Source organism: Pipistrellus hanaki (genome assembly GCF_964339955.1).
Source record: "Pipistrellus hanaki genome assembly, chromosome: 12".
In the NCBI taxonomy this organism is placed as follows: domain Eukaryota; kingdom Metazoa; phylum Chordata; class Mammalia; order Chiroptera; family Vespertilionidae; genus Pipistrellus; species Pipistrellus hanaki.
This window is the reverse complement of record NC_140514.1, coordinates 525,993-539,911: the sequence shown is the minus strand read 5'-3', so window position 1 is coordinate 539,911 and position 13,919 is coordinate 525,993. Positions and strand designations below refer to the sequence as shown.

The 13,919-nt window shown below is 49.4% G+C and overlaps 1 protein-coding gene across 13 annotated transcripts in view; it reads left to right on the top strand.

Annotated features, from left to right (window-relative positions):
* Positions 1-3,322: 3,322 nt before the first annotated feature.
* The window catches only part of MYT1L (myelin transcription factor 1 like), a 268,531-nt gene continuing 257,934 nt past the window's right edge, over positions 3,323-13,919 (top strand). For 4 of the 13 annotated variants that reach the window (XM_084900058.1, XM_084900065.1, XM_084900068.1 and 1 more), the window contains exon 1: positions 3,325-3,892. The gene's annotated coding sequence lies outside the window, so the exon portion shown is untranslated. Of the gene's footprint in view, positions 3,893-9,577; positions 10,140-10,182; positions 10,277-10,730; positions 10,752-13,919 lie in introns of those variants that run through there. The other 9 variants (XM_084900059.1, XM_084900067.1, XM_084900066.1 and 6 more) reach the window with 6 other exon arrangements.

Sequence of the window (13,919 nt, the reverse complement as noted above, 5' to 3'; positions counted from 1 at the left end):
GGTGTTTTGGTTTCCTAGAAAATTAGACCATTATTATCTCTCATAAAAATATTACTAGAAGTGGGATCACTGGGTCAAATGGTAGCTCCATATTTAATTTTTTGAGGAAATGCCGTACTGTTATCCACAGTGGCTGCACCAGTCCGCATTCCCACCAGCAGTGCACTAGGGTTCCCTTCACTCCACATCCTCGCCTGCACTTGGCGTTTGTTGATTTGTTGATGGCAGCCATTCTGACATGTGAGATGGTACCTCACTGTCGTTTTAATTTGCATCTCTCTGAGGGTCAGTGACTGAGCATTTTCTCATATGTCTCTTAGCCATTTGTATGTCCTCTTTGGAGAAGTGTCTATTCGGTCCTTTGCCCAAGCCCCTGGCTTCTCCCAGCATTATTGTTACAAACTCATAAGCTAAGAGGTGTAAGTCCCCTTTTCCCAAGTAACTAGAATAGTAAGAGTAGCAAGAATATTAGGCAGATGACGTAAGGATGGAAAGTGTGACATAAGGACTCCAGGTACAAAATAATTCAGAGATTGGAGAGGAGAAGGCTAGAGATGGTTTGGAGAGACTCATGGGAAGGCTTGGGTATTTGTGAATCTAATGGGCCACCATGAGTGAAATGAACTGTGCTTATTTTTATAAAATTTCAGATCATGTTCTTAAAATTAGGAACTTGGGGATGAGGTAAATATCGTTTATTCATTCTCTTAGTTTGCTGGCTGATCATCGAAATCTTAAATTCTCAGAATTGCATTTCCTATACTTTATTTACATATCTTGCCCCCCAAAATGACCAGCTGTATAAAATCAGGCCAGCTCTATAAAAAGCATAAGCTTGCTGTAAAACCTGAATGTGGGTCTTCAGCACCCTATTTCTCCAGACTCCTCCAGTATCCGTTCCCACGTGGCAGGAATCAGTCCCAGACCAATGCAGAGGCACTTCCTTGAGACCCAAGGTCATGGCCTGCCCTTTGTCATCCAGCCAGTTCCCCTTGGCTACACAGCCCCGCCCCTCTCCCCTTAGCTGCCTCCATAGCGCCTCTTCCCTGTGAGGTGACCCCATTTCTCCCTGCACCTTATTCCTGGTCTCTGTTGCTATCCAAGCACCCTACAGACGTTTTGATGAGTCTAAGCCAATTCCTTATAATGAAAACCGGTTTCCCACTTTCATATGTATATTTTAATACAATATCCATAATCTCACATGGGTCTCACTCACAGAGTGGAGTATGGAAGTGTTTTACAATAATAATATACTGTATATTCAAACCATACACAGCTCACTATCTGACCTAAACCTCCCCGTCTTCCTGTACGCTCTATTCTGCTTATTTTGTACCGGCTGCTTTGTCCTCCATGAGAGGGGCACTCCCCCTGTGCTGCACACACAGTCCCAGGCCAGCGGGGGTTCTCCAAGCCACAATCCCCACACTACCGCCCCACCCATCCCAGGGACTGCCTGGTACCAGCCTGGCTGCCCGGGAGCTCGGGCTGGGGCCTTGGACAAAGGAGTGTGTGGCTCCCATTTCCCCCACGGACAGCAAACGACCTCTATTCTGTGCTCCACAGAACATCCTACGTGGTTCCCACTCCGCCGAGAAAGCTGCACAGACGTCCTTGGTTCTGTGTGTGTGTGTGTGTGTGTGTGTGTGTGTAAGAGAGAGGGAGAAGGAGAAAGGGAAGAAAGAGAGAGTGGGAGAGGGAGAGGGGAAGAGAGGAAGAGGGAGGGAGGGAGTAAGGGAGAGAAGAGGAGAGAGAGAGAGGGAGAGAGAGGGAGAGAGGAAGGAGGGAGGGAGGGACGGAGGCTGCAGCCGCCGCATGCTGAGTGGAGCCTCCATTAGGGCAGCTCTATTGATTTCTGGTTCTCACTGTGGCTCAGGGCTGGAGTGCAGGAGGAAACAGGATCACGTCCCAGTGACAGGAATCACTAAGGGCAAACCCAAGTCTACGCCGTTCCCCATGAAAGCCATCTATCTGTTCCTGAAAGGAATAAAGAAGGGGACACGGAAATGGCAAAATGGGACGACTGTTAACAGCAGTGTGACCTATGTAAAGGAAAGGCACAGGGCAATGAATCCAGAAGATAAAATCCTGGTTCAGGACAGGAAGCTATTTTTTATGAGAGATAATCATGGTCTAATTTTTAGAATGCCTTAAAAAAACCCCCCACAAACAAACACCTGAGAAATCGGACAGAGACGTTGAAAAGAATCATTTCTTTTTGGGGTCATCTTAGAGCGATGCCCGAGCATTTTGTGAGAGAAAAAGGAAGCCGGAGATGTATTTGTTACACGGTGTTGGATTGCCGAATCGGTTAGCCAGCCCTCAGCTTTCTATTCCTGAGGCTCCGTGTTGCATAATATCTGGGCTGCAGACGCAGGCGGGCGTCGAGCGTTCGAGACAGAAATAGGTTCCTTCCGGGGCTGCCTCTGAGGGTCCAGCTGGGAGCCTGGGGAGCAGGGGGAGCCCTCGCCAGGTCTGTGCCGGGATGCGGTCAGGAATTCTTCCGCTCGGCACTGGCTCTTCTTCCCCCAAAGACACACCGAGCTGAGCCCAGCCGCACTGCAATGGAGCTGCCGGGCAGGCAGTCGGCGTGTGAGTGGCAGAAAACGACACGCCAGCTCCCCAGTCACACACATGTGCACACACGCACGCACACACACTGACACACGCTCCCCCACCAGCTGGCTGCGGGGAAAAGGGCGATACCTTAAAAAAAAAAAAAAAAAAAAAAAACCCACCAGGGGCGGTGAGCCATTATTAGCAGGAGCTCTATCGAGTGTGCTTGCCAGACAGCCAGCAGAGCCGGCTCCGTCCCGCCCAGACATGTGCCATTTTCATTTTAATCAGCCACGCAGGACGGCTGCCGATTCGTTTTGCGGGATGTCCCCGCGGGAGCCGAGGCGGAAGCAGCGCGGACAGACAGGGCGTGTGCGGGGACACGCAGGGGGAGGCGCGGGCGCGCCGCGCCCCGCATGCCAACATGGCCACTGCGGCATCCTCCGTGCACCCGGCCCATCAGACAGCACCAGAGAGAGAAAAAACTGTCACATCTCATTGCATGAGCCAGCCACGCCCCCCGCACACACACACACACACACACACACACACGCCGGCCACCGGATGCCCTGAAATTCTTGTTTCCTTCACGGCCACTGTAAAATGCAACCCCCTCCCCCCTCCTCTTTTTATTTACCTGGTCACTAGCGGGGGTGGTTTACCTGATTTAGCCGGAGACTTTGATTTGTGGGATTGACAACCTTATTATGCAGCGAGCTTATTATTGATATTATTCTGCTCTCGGTTGCCATGGCCACCTTGTGAGACACATTCAATTTTCTCTCTTCCATCATCATTATCCATGAGGCCATCTGTTGTGGAAAATGAATTCAGCCTCATTTGCATGACTGATAAGCAATTTTTTTTTTTATCTATTTAACAGAAGGTCATATGCCGGGGATTTGGAGCTCGTGAAAAAAAAAAAAAAAGTGGAGAAAGCCTCTGGAGGCTGAGTGGGAGCGCGCGGGGATGTGTGTGGAAGCAAAGCAGATCCCTCAGGCCCTGCCGCCAGCCCCGCGCTGCATTTGTCACTCCTGCCCGCCCGGCGACATTTTCTCCTGAGCTGAAGCGGGAGCTGCCCGCGGTCCGCGCAGCCCCAGCCCCCGGCTCCTGGTTGGTGGGTGTCTTTCACTTTTTGTTCTCTGGACTCTGGGTTCCAATATCAATATTCACGGAAGACAAGCAGCAGCCTCCCGCAGCTCGGCTCGTGGCAGGCTGTCCTCCTCGTCCTTCCAGCTGGCGGGGAGCAGGCTTCTCCTCGGTGTTTTCCGAGCAGCACAGTCGCCCCAGCGGAGCGTGTCTCCCCCGCGAGCGGCTGTGGTCATGTTGTGAGGTATGTGGTCTGCGTTAGGTGGACGCTGTGGACGCGGCGGCAGGGGCTGTGTGGCCGTGGAGCCGGGCTTTGCTGCAGTGCCTATTGTCTGCTCCATGTTCGGGCTCTCTCTCGCCAGCATGGCTGGGAGCTGCCATGTGCCCGGGCCGGGAGCCGGAGACCCGCAGAAGGCTCTTTCTAAAGCAGAAGGGGCTTAGGTTGCATGCCTTAACCATGATGTTGTTGATGCAAAAACTTGCTGCATGGACAGAAGTTGGATGCTATGCAGATATTGAGACAAACACTTCCCAGAGACTTTGCTGGATTACTTTCCATGACAAAGAGAGCAAGTTGTTTTTCTAGAGCCTGTTGAAACATGAAATATCCCTGACATAATGCCATACTTGCCTAATGGAAAGAAAGCTGACTGACACGGATTAAATTGATCAACTCAAAGTTTTTAACTATAACCTAAATGAAGTTCATAATAAGGAAACAATATTTAATGTATAACAGAAATGTGTTTTTTCAATGCAACTTGAATTTATAAACTAAAAATTCAACTGCAAGCTGTAGCTTCAAGGTAAATCAAAATAAGGTAAAAAAATATGTGAACATTCATATGATAACTATTTAAAATACAGCGCTCTAATTTTGAATGTAGTATTAATTTAGCCTTGACAATTTTCATACCACTAAAACTATATAACCTATGGGATGTTATTTATTTAGACTAAAATATTTTTATAATAAGAGCTTTTTGTGTTTATATTTTTTACTCCACAACATTAACTTCCTAGATGAAAGTATATACTACCATCCTTACAGACACAAGGTAGTCTTTCTAATTGCTCACCTTCATAAAAGTGATAACTAGAGGTATGACTTCATACTTATAAAAATGTTATTTTAAGATGAAAAATATTTTTTGCCCAAGAATCCTTTTTGTAAACTAGTTCTATTTCATCTCTTTAAGTTGTTGCCTCTCAAGAACTTTGAGTCCAGTGTTGATTGTATATTATGCATGGCATTTTGGTAACACATTTTAGGATAAAGAAAGTTTTTTTTTTTCTTTTCTGATTGACCTAAAAGGAAGTGCATGCTTCTATCACCCTGAGTGTGACAACTCAGTTGGTTGACTTTCTCCTTGAAGTTGTGCTGTGTAAGACATGGTCTCTGTGAAAGACAATAGGCGAGGGCTGCTACATTTGTGTCATAGTTTTTTTTACTTGATGGCACTTTTTAAAACTCTTGCCACAGTATCTTGCCGCAGACTCCCCACAAGCAAGAGCAGCTGTTATATAATCCTTTCTTTTCATAATCAGCCATTTTTAAAAAAATATTTCAGCTGGAGTCTTAGGGAAGTGATTTCATTTTAAGTATTCTTTTCACATGTAGAAAGTTCAAAACAGGGAAAGCCTGTGGTTCCTGAAGATTACTTAAAATGACATCACTCTCCTCAGAGGACTGCAGCCGAAGCATCGTCAGTGGGGTCCCTGGAACCATGTTCCGATACAAACACCGGGTGCTGTCGCCTCTGGCCAGGGCAGGAGCCTGAGACCGTGAAGCAGAACTGTCAACTCCTGACAAGCCAGGAGGGAGCAGCGCTGGCTCCCCTCCCCCTCCCGTAAAGAGAGTTAATTACCCATCGTGGTCAGACTCTTCCTTGCCTCCCTGACACTGGCTGCTGCTAATTCACTGATTAATCTCATTAACGTGATTAGCGTAGGATTTGGAGTTGGTGCCCATTGTTCTGTAGACGGTGCCATTCAGCCCCAGTACTTGCCACCTCATTCAGTTTTGTGTGATTTTTCAAAGGCGGCTTGAGTGAGCTATTGTGAGCCGGGCTCCTCGCCTGTCCCTTCAGCACCGGGAGCTGTCCGCTCTGGCAGCAAGGACCCTCAGCAGCCACCGGCTGCCTCTCGCTTATGGCAGGGTGAGAATGGCTCACTCTGGAGCTTTAATGACTGTCCACATGCCGGCAGCAGGAGCAGCATCTCTGGGCATGCTGGGTGTTTTAAAGATGGTGGCAGAAAAGATGTGCAATCTCTAGATCTTTATTTTGCATATGGAATGTTTGCCCTACTTTCCAAATGACCAAACAAAATATGATTTCATTACACGGACTTGCCTATGTCTAATTGTGAGTAAAACCCTGTCAACACGATGGGGCCATGCTTCTCCAAGGGAATAATATATCTGTGTGCTGGAGACTCCTGTAACCAGCGAAAATGTTTTATTTTTGAAAAGATGAGCAAGGATGATGAAGATGGACCAGTCAGGCAGAAAGTAAACATGCAGCATACATTTCAACTTCTCTCGAGCCACACTTGCAGCTCCCAGCCAAACTTAGGCCAGTGTTACAAATCTGTGTGAGAAGCTGAGATTAAGGACGAGCCCCATAATTTGTGACCGTGTATGTGTGATATACAAAAAATCCTACGGTAATAGGAACACACCATTTTCTTTTGGGTAATACAAGCAGGACAGCATGATTTTAAGAAAACGGGGGTATTTTCAATGTACTGTGTTCATTATTCCTGCCATAATTTCCACCTACCATTTATATTCTACTCTTTTGTGAATGTTTATATTTCACACTTACTACTGAATATGCCCAATTGTTCCACTGATGTTTTATGTCTGTTTTCTGTGCCAATTTTCCATCAAATAGGGAACATGAATAAAATACTTTGCAACTTCAAAGCTTTTTTAAAGTTTTTCTATTTTGTTAAATTTATGTCTAATATTTAAAATTTAGAATTAATAACCTGATTATTTGATTTTCATTTTCTTTTAGAAATACTTTACGTAGGATAAAAATGCAGTCACTTCTTTGTGAAAAATCTACTTTGCTGCCTAAGTAATATTTCTGTATTGTTAATGCTCTACCTGTAAGATACTCTAATTTGAGGGAAAGGTGTGATTTTTTGGGCCAACTGAAACACTTGGTTTATGTAGTACACATTTTTGTGGCTCCATTTTACCTTCAGACCTAACATTGCATTGATTCTTAAGGACTGCACATTAAGAAGCTCAGGCAGGGGCACAGGGGACCAGGGAGGTGCAATCCGTACTCTGACCTGGAGGGAGGCCCAGCCGGATGGCCCCTTCGGTCGTGGCTGGAATTTCCAATCGATGACCAGTTTTTCAAATGCATTTGGCACTTTCCCATGAAGCCTACCTGGATGCAAAGCCTCTACCAGAACCCTGACCAGGAAGCCAGTGGACGGCAAACTCGAGAGAGAGAGAGAGAGAGAGAGAGAGAGAGAGAGAGAGAGAGAGAGAGAGAGAGAGAGAGAGCGCTCCAGTTTGGCTAAATGTTTACAATTAAATCACCACATATCATAATTTAATTGCAATAGTGTTATGCATCTTCTTATTTTAAGATTCTAAAGATGCCCTCTCCATCACCATTTTCTTTGTGTAGCATTCTTTTGGAGGGAGCAATGGAGGATAAACTTGAATAAAAACTTGAGAACAATTACCACGTTTTTCACCACCTTAAGTTTCATCTCACTGTAGTCTTCACCATGACGTTAACCTACATCATTTCAAATTACTCTAAAGAGGTGAGATGCCACAAACTTAAAGGAGTCTACATGTCTGTAATTTTTAAAAATTTCATTTTGAATTTGCAGGGGGAAATCACATCCAAATACTGTATGTGGCTGATACAAAGGCATTTTAAATGAGCAAACCCCACACGTTAGAGAGAGTGCCGGGAATGACTCTGACTTGTCCAGGCATCACAGAAGCGCTATGCCTGGGAGTGACTGTGGTTTTCTGGTGCCGGATGAGTTCCGGAGGCAGTATACCTTTCCCATCATGAGGCTATGCTTCAATGCAACGTGGTCTCAGTGTGGAGTATGCTTTGTGCCCTACCTTCCCCCTCTCTTTTCCTCTCTCTCTCCCCCCTCCTCCCTCCTCTCCCTCTCTCTGGCTCTGGTCTGTTTGCCTCTGCCCCCGCTCCCTGTCCCTAGCACCTGCATTGTTCCAGTGTGCACAGTGACTGTTTCCACAATGAAACTGTTTGAAGCTTTGACATCCTAACGAGTCCTTGGGGCATCTGTAGGAATAATCAGAGATGGCAGAGAAGATGCACGCCAGGTGTGATGAGACGAGAGTGGAGGCACATGCTTGCCCATTAGTGGAGCAATACTGATCAGCGCTGCCGTCCTGGCTATGCTGCTAGAGCCCTGTCCTAACAGGTATCTCTTTGAAGAAGAGCCCTGCTCCCACGTGGTGGTGCCGGCACATTGCGAGGGGAGGGCGATGTCTCGGCCTGAGTGAGGGGCATTGTGCCGGAGAACGCAGGCACGGGCTCTCTGAGCGGCCGCCTCGCGGGATCTGGGGGGGGGGGGGGGGGGCGAGGCACTGTCACCTCTGGAGTGACCAGATGTCTGGGCTCCACACGTCCGGCCAGAGCCTCTGAAGCCAGAGCCAGGTGTTCCCGGCCACTCTGGGCTCCTGCGTGCTGCCCGTCCCCCATACGGGCCGGCACTGTGCTCTGGGGAGGGCCCCCGTGGTCTGTGGCTGTGGTGGCTCTGCCCAGGCCCCGGGGCAGATGGAGAGCAGACGTGTGGGGAGAGGGGATCCACATATGCCACGGACTCTCCGGGGCGGAGACGGCCCGGCGGGCGTGCAGGAGTAGGCTGCGGAGAGGGTCTGGGCTTGGTGGCCACCAGCTCTCCTGCCTGAGGTACCTCTCCTCCTTTGATCTAAAGCTTGCATGTGGTTTCCCGGCCGTGGCCGCTTCCAGCTCCTCTGGGTGACCTCCTGGTACTTCCACACAGAGCCGTCTCCTGGCCGGCCCCGCTCGGCTCTTATTGGATGACAGATTACAGCACTTCTGGAAATCGCATGGCTGGGTGTGCAAACGAGCCCGCGGTGGGCCCTTCCGCGGGAGCTGCCCCCGTGTGCGTGGCCGTGAGCGCCGTGGTCCGCATGCTGCCGGGCTGTTATCAAACAGGAGTGCTCCGGGCTCCGGCCAGGGGAGGGTGGGAGGCGCTAAGAGCCTCTGTGATTTAACGTGGCCTCTCTGTGTGGGGTGAGCGCTGAGTGGGGTTTGCAGGGAGAGTCTCCAGTTTATTGCTGGACTTGAGGAGCCATTTATACATCCAGCACTTCTAACAGGAAAAATGTTAATGAGAGTCATACATCTATGCTCCCTTTTGTACTTTTGAAACCTAATTTGGCCTTGCCTTTTCAGACACAACTTTTTCTGCCCCCCCCTTCAAACAATGCTAAAAGGTTGATGGTGTGGTAACTTTCTTGGGAAAACTGCTCCGTGTCTTTTGTTTTAAAAGAAAACGAGAGAGGCTCCCCCTGAGACAGAACCTGGTGTGGCTGGCAACCTGAAGGAGGCTGAGTGGTTCCGTTAACTCTTGTGTCACTGCTCCCAGGAGGGGCAGCGGGCAGGCTTCTCGCCTTTTCGTTTGTTTTGGGGCTGAGCGGAGGCCCCAGGTAGAACACCTCAGGTTCAGCTGACTTGGTGAGGTTTCTTTGGCCACAGCGTGAATTTACCATAACATCTGTGATGGGGGGTATGTCTGGAAACACTGCCTGGCCGGGAGCTGCGAACAGCCTGCCTCTGCTATTTACCGTTCCCCTCTATTCCATGAAATACGGCCCTGCACAGGATACACATTCTGCTCTAGAGATTTAGGGGCCTGTGGGTACAATGTAAGAGCCATACAGCATGCATCCCAACCCTGCCCGACCGTGTGGCAAGCTACTTAATAAACAGGAAGGCTAGCGATTACTGGCTTAATCCACAGCCGAACCTTGAGAAATATCTAGCTCAGCCACGAAGTTCCCCCCAGGCCAGGGTTCGGGGAGATGGATGTGTGCTGTGGCGTTTAGAGGAGAGACAGCCGAGCCAGGGCGAGTCGGCGGTGGCTCACGCTGGTGCTGCGGCCGTGGTCTCCGGGGGAGCCCGGTGCTCAGGCAGGGCCGGCCCCGATCTGCGGCTGCCTGGCCACGGAGCCTCCAGCACGCATGCCCGCCCTCCCTGTCGCCGAGTGGTGTCAACTTATTAATTTCCATCCCCGACTTCAGGCCTGTTAGTTTCCTGTCGGAAAGCATTATGACTTTTGTCCATGTGGCAAAATAATTAGCATACAGATGAGCGGTGGCCGGGTCTGAGCCGGGCGAGGGATGTGCCGTAGGAAGTTGATTGGATGGATGGATGGAGGACAAATGGTGGGCGTGCGGACGCCGTAGCAGAGTTCCCCGTCGCCGCCGAGCAGGTGGGAGCGTTTTCTGGGTGAGTCCCTGGGAGGGGAGGCGGGGTGGCTGCCGGGCGGGGGGAGGCTGGCCTTGCCGGGCTGGGTCTGCAGGCATCATGCTGCCCGGACGACATGGGCATGCGATTCTCCAGGTTCCTCCCTGCTGCTCCCTCAGGTAAATGCTTCCTGTTCTCCTGTTGTTTCCGAGCTCGGCTCCCCTCCCCAAAGTGGAGCAAAGTTCACCTGTGCGTGGTCAGCCACCGAAGAGCAGCGCTGGCCGGCCGGGGGTCCGAGGTGGAGAGGGGCCGGGTGGGGAGGACTGTTCTCAGGGTTTCACAGCAGCCATGATTCAATGTGTTTAATTGATATTTTCTGGGACGGGGTACCGAGACCAGTGAAATTAGCCAATGTGGGCTCAGTGGCAGCCCAGCCATAATTAGTTTTGACTGGTCTGTATTTTTCCTGGCTGGAAGGAGAGTTTTTGGCTAATTTAACTAGCAACTTGCTGGAGACCGTGAGCCCTGAGCAGAAGTTTCTATGGCTCGGTAGGCTCCACAGACAGGAAGCAGGAATTAGCACAGCCTCTGAGACCTGCAGTTGCTTGTGGAAAGATGGAGACGGTTTCTACAAAGCAGTCCTGGGAGAGAGAAGTGAGTGGGGAGCCTGCTGGGGACCCCCTTCTCCATTGCATTGCACACGTTCCTTATGTAATTCCGTGGCTGAACCAGTGCTGTCTGGTGTCTGGTCAATGAACTCCGTCTTGGGGAATTGGCTGATAAGGAAGAGTTGAATCCTGCTCTCCTAGCTCTGCTCTCCTCAGAAGGGAAGGCTTTCCGTCGAGCTGACCTAATTATTTCGTCGGCTTCTGCAGTAGAAATTAGGTAGAAATTATTACCCTTTGACTATTTACAGTTTCCTGAATATTGCAGAGCATTGGTATTTAGCTTTTATTTTTAGGCTTTTTTGTTGTTGTTGTTGTTAAGGAGTTGTTTTACTTCAGCTGTTGGCTATACACAATGATAGTGAACCTTTGACAGAAAATGCAACTTTTTGGAGGGTCATTTCTTCTGTTAAAAAAAACACGATAATACCCACCTCGGTGAGCCTACCTTTCAGACAGAGGATGTTGCAAACAAATTAGCCCTTCCGGGGAAGCTTTTCACACTTGGCTGTCATCCTCTCCTCTCCTCTCTCAGACCTCAAGTTTCTAAACACTGACATGGATTTTTTATTTTTTAAATTTTTTTGCATAATAGGTGAATTTTTCATTTTCATATGAATGCATATATATCTCTAGCTCATTTTGTTTTATAATTTGCTGGTAAGCTAGAATAAAAAACAACAACAACACACAATTGAGTTGTTTTTTTTTTTTTTTTTTTTTTAAACCCAAACAATATTAAATACCACCATGTTCTGAGGCTGTGCCGTGTGATGCAGAGAAAAGTAAGTTTGCATTATTCTTCCATTGCTGTGTTTCCCTGCAGAGCGGAGCCGAGCTCCCTATGATTATAAAATAACTCTTTTTAGTTTTAGGATGGGTTGCAAGTTTCTTGGGACAAAACACCAGCATTGTTTTGGGCTCTGTGTGTCCATCTCCCAGGGGAGGGGCCCTTGCGTGGTACCTGCCGCGTCGCCTTTGTGCCCGGCTGCCTCTCAGCTTGTTTTTTTTTTTTCCCCCCAAGGGCCAAAATTATGTCACATTAGTTTCCACTTGACGAAGTCACTTTATGCCACTACCTGTCACATTAGCTCTCAGGCACTGTTGAGTCGGTGAGGGCTGCCTTCAGAGACAATGAAAGGCCCCAGAATTAGCAGCATGATGATGTCTACCGGACTGAAAATGTGATTTCTAAGGCGATCTTTCTTTCTTTCTTTCTTTCTTTCTTTCTTTCTTTCTTTCTTTCTTCCTTCTTCTTCTTTTCTTTCTTTCTTTTTTTTTTCATGGTTTAGCTCTAGGGTTTGAAGATGAACTTTGGAAGGAAAAGCAGACTTTCATAGTAAATTTTCAGGCAATCAATGAAATGCCAAAATACTAGTCTAAAACCAGACACTCTGATTTCCTGGGAAGAGTGGAGGGCATGGAAGTCTGCTGCCTCCCAGGTCTGTTCTGGGCCACAGTGGCCGGTGGTCTCAGAACCTTTCTCAGTGGGGCCCCCAGGGATGATGAAGATGCATGTAAATATTTTTGATTCAAAAGGTCGTTTCCCTTTATTGCTTTAAAATTCTGCACCAGGGTGTGTGTTTTCACCATCAGGAGTCCTACAATGAATCCTGTTCAAGGCTCTGTGGATGCATGTAGCATGTGCTTTTAAATTGCAAGAGCGTGTGTCAGCTGATAGGGCCTGACCCGCTGGGTTCATGTGTGTTGCATGTGCTCCTGCTTTGAGACTATTTCTGCACCGTGAACAGAGCGGGGAGGGAGTTTATGGCTCCAGGTCCTCCCCCTCCCCCCGCGTGCCCTTCTGAAGGTGGGCTGACAGTGCACACAGATGGTTCCAGGGACAATCGCCCCAGGCTGGTGGCCATTTGCTCGGGATGTTTTCCAGGCTGGCAGGGCAGGCTCAGGGCTCTGAACCAGACAGCTCGCAGATTCACGATGCAGGGGGCAGGGAGCCTTTTTAGCACGCTGACAAAGATTCTCGTGATGGGATTTCTAGCTCAAACCCCGTCGTGAGCGGTATCTTCCTGCTGTTCTCTCAGCCTCGATGCATCGTGCATTTTAAGGGCCCTCGGCAGAGGGGTGCTTTTTAAGTCGGCGTCACCTCCTGATTCCAGAGGCTCCCCATCCCTCTGTCCTGAAAGGGATGGGCAGTTCTTAGCGACTCCCCTCCCATCTCCCTGATCCCCCTCCCGGAACGGGGATGCCACAGCCTGTGCCGTTGGAACGGAGGCTGAGAGCACAGAGCGTTGTCGCCATGGAACAATGCTAGCCAGGCTGGTGTGGAAATAATCGAGTCTGCAGGGCACCCCATAGAGAGCCATCAAATCAGGTCTGTGCGGAGCCGTGCGCGAGGCTGTGAGCACCAGAAACCTCGCTGCATCTGCTCGTGGACCCTCTGGCTCACGGGAACTCCCACCTGCCTGAGGCATCTGGGCAGGGGCTTTTCAGAAACCGGTTTCCTTCAGGATACGTTTAATACGTCGTGAGGGCCAGGCGCCAGCAAATTGATTCTATCTCTGCACCAGGAAAACTCATCAACATCTGTAGGAACACAGCTCCGCAACAGCCCAGGATTAGGGGGTGCTATTTTGTGAAATGTCCCACGCCGGTCCCTGCATACCTAATGCCAGCATGGCGTTTTTTAATTAGAAAGTTGATTAAAAAGGGATGGGAGACCGTGGACGTGTGGTCCTTTGGCATCCATCCAGCTGTTTGTCTGTCGTCTGGTCAGGAGAGTGTGGCTCATTTCCAGCCTCGGGAAAAGTGGGGGAGGGAGGAGAGCGTTATGAGGCTGAGGGGCGACGTGGAGGATGTCCTGGGTCCGTCTGAGGGCAGTGGCGCTGGCTTCTCTGCAGACAGACTGCAGGCCCCTCCCTCACAGATCACTGGCACTAGGGCACATGGCACAATGGGGCGCATCCCCTGGGGGATTCTGGGGTCTGATTTCTCATTGATCCATACGATAGCTGCAGTCATTGGTATTTTCTGGATTCAGATCTCTGCCCGCACGTCCTGCAGTTTGGAGTGGGGGTGGGGGTGGGGGGGCTGCCATTTAGCTGATGCATCCTCAGGAGTAGCTGGTTTTGTTCTTGTCTGTTTTTGTTGCAGGGATTCCTTTCTCCCTTGGCTGTTTCCAGGGTTTGGCGTATACTTA